This window comes from Helianthus annuus, chromosome 16 (assembly GCF_002127325.2).
Source record: "Helianthus annuus cultivar XRQ/B chromosome 16, HanXRQr2.0-SUNRISE, whole genome shotgun sequence".
In the NCBI taxonomy this organism is placed as follows: Eukaryota; Viridiplantae; Streptophyta; class Magnoliopsida; order Asterales; family Asteraceae; genus Helianthus; species Helianthus annuus.
In genome coordinates this window covers 36,199,462-36,201,423 of record NC_035448.2, presented here as the reverse complement: position 1 = coordinate 36,201,423, position 1,962 = coordinate 36,199,462, and the positions used below count along the sequence as shown (strand labels likewise).

Below are 1,962 nucleotides of genomic sequence, written 5' to 3'. Positions count from 1 at the left end.
GCAATTAAAATAGTAATCTTAGTTTTAAAATCAAATCAATCAAACCAACTCTTGAAATTTACTTTCATTACAATTAGTTTAATTCTAGTATTTAGATAAATCTTGAAATAACACATATTCCACAAACTCCCTGTGTTCGATACCCACTTACCACTAACTATTTAGTAGTAATTGGATTAAATTTGATTGTGACCACGACATCACGTCAAATTTTGGCGCCGTCGCCGGGGAGTAGTGCGCAACGTGTGTTATTTTTGATCTTTTTAAGTTTGTTATTTTTCTGGTTTACACTGGGTGTGTTAGTGTGCAGGTATTTACAGGTGCATGCTTACTAGGAGCTCTCACAAGCTATCACCATTGGCATTTGATCCGGAAATTGAACGAGCTTTGAGAAGAAACAGAATCTTACTACGTGAAAATAAAATCAGTGGTTCACCAACAACACCTACTACACCAGTTACACCAATTAGATGCATGGATCCACCACCACCACCACCCACTACGGGTGAACTTACACCACCTTTTATACCATCTTCAACACAACCATCACCAAATACTACCATTCCTACATCAACGCCAGAAGTCAAACCAACCAACACTACCTTACCCGAAAACACTCAATCCGAATACTCTTTCAGTTACAACCCTACATCATCCGCTGTTCCAGCTTTTTCAACATTTTTCCCAACATCCGGTCAACCTTCATCAGCATACCAAACGCCACAATCCAATTTATTCCAAACCGGTCCATCTATCATCCATTCCGCTCCATTTCAGTCACAGTTTCAACGTACTTCGGGATTAAGACAAGATGGGTTCGATGATGGGTACGAAGAAGATTTTGGGGGATATGATGAGGAAGGTTACATGTATGGAGGTGACGGAGATCAAGGGGAGTATACTTATGTGTAAGGTCAAAGTCAAAACCAAAGAATGGCAAGTGTTGGTGGGATTCCTCAACAACAAATCATACCTCAACAATTGCCACCACAAGGTCCACTGGTGCAAAGACGAGTTCAACAACCTCATGTGGGGCCGAGATTTCAACCACCTCCACAACAATTTGGGCCTCCACGAATGCAAGTTCAAAGACCAATGGGTCCTATACGCCCAAGAGTTCGGTTAGGGGTACCAAGAAGACATCTTAGAGAACATGCAAGAGGCATTGAAGCACATTTCAGACCGGTAATCACTCATAATCATTCGCCGGTAGTCATTCCTCACAATGATCAAGGGAGGACATTTGAAGTGAGAACCAATTCATTACAAAGCTTGCAAAAGTATAAGGGTCTAGCAACGGAGGAGCCTTATTTTCATTTGGAGGCTTACGATTCGATTTGTAATACTATTGGGGGTCAAGGATTTTCGGCTGATGAAGTGAAGTTGGTATTGTTCCAATTTTCGTTAGAAGATAAAGCAAAAAAGTGGTTTTACACCTTACCTTCGGCATCTATTTATACATGGGGAGAAATGCAACAAATTTTCTTGTATAAGTTCTTTACCGCTCAAAAGACGAATGATGCTAGAAAAAGTTTGAGAAGTTTTCAACAACAAACAGGTGAAATGTTCCATGAAGCATTTGAGAGGTTTAACATGATGATAAAGAATTGCCCTCATCATGGGATAGAGCTATGGGAATTGATGAATGCATTCCATGAGGGGTTATGTTCCGAAGATGCGCGTGACTTGTTGTCTATCACGAATGGCACTTTTGGCACAAACTACGAGCAAGATGATTGGGAGTTTTTGGAGCAAATGGCGGTTATATCAAAAAGAAAAGCTCAAGCATCAAGGAGAGCACGACCGACCATTACCCGAACTCAAGTGCACGTGGTAGACGATGGTAATGTTTAAACTTCTAATCAAATTTATGATGTGTGTGCGCTTTGTAATGAGAAATGTTCAAACTTCTAATCAAATTTATGATGTGTGTGCGCTTTGTAATGAGTTAGGACATGCGAC

The 1,962-nt window shown here is 40.5% G+C and overlaps 1 non-coding gene across 1 annotated transcript; it reads right to left on the bottom strand.

Annotated features, from left to right (window-relative positions):
- Positions 1-1,519: 1,519 nt before the first annotated feature.
- Positions 1,520-1,625, bottom strand: LOC118488564. The gene has a single exon (XR_004885108.1). It is a non-coding gene; the product is annotated as a small nucleolar RNA R71 (small nucleolar RNA).
- Between the last annotated feature and the right edge of the window lie 337 nt (positions 1,626-1,962).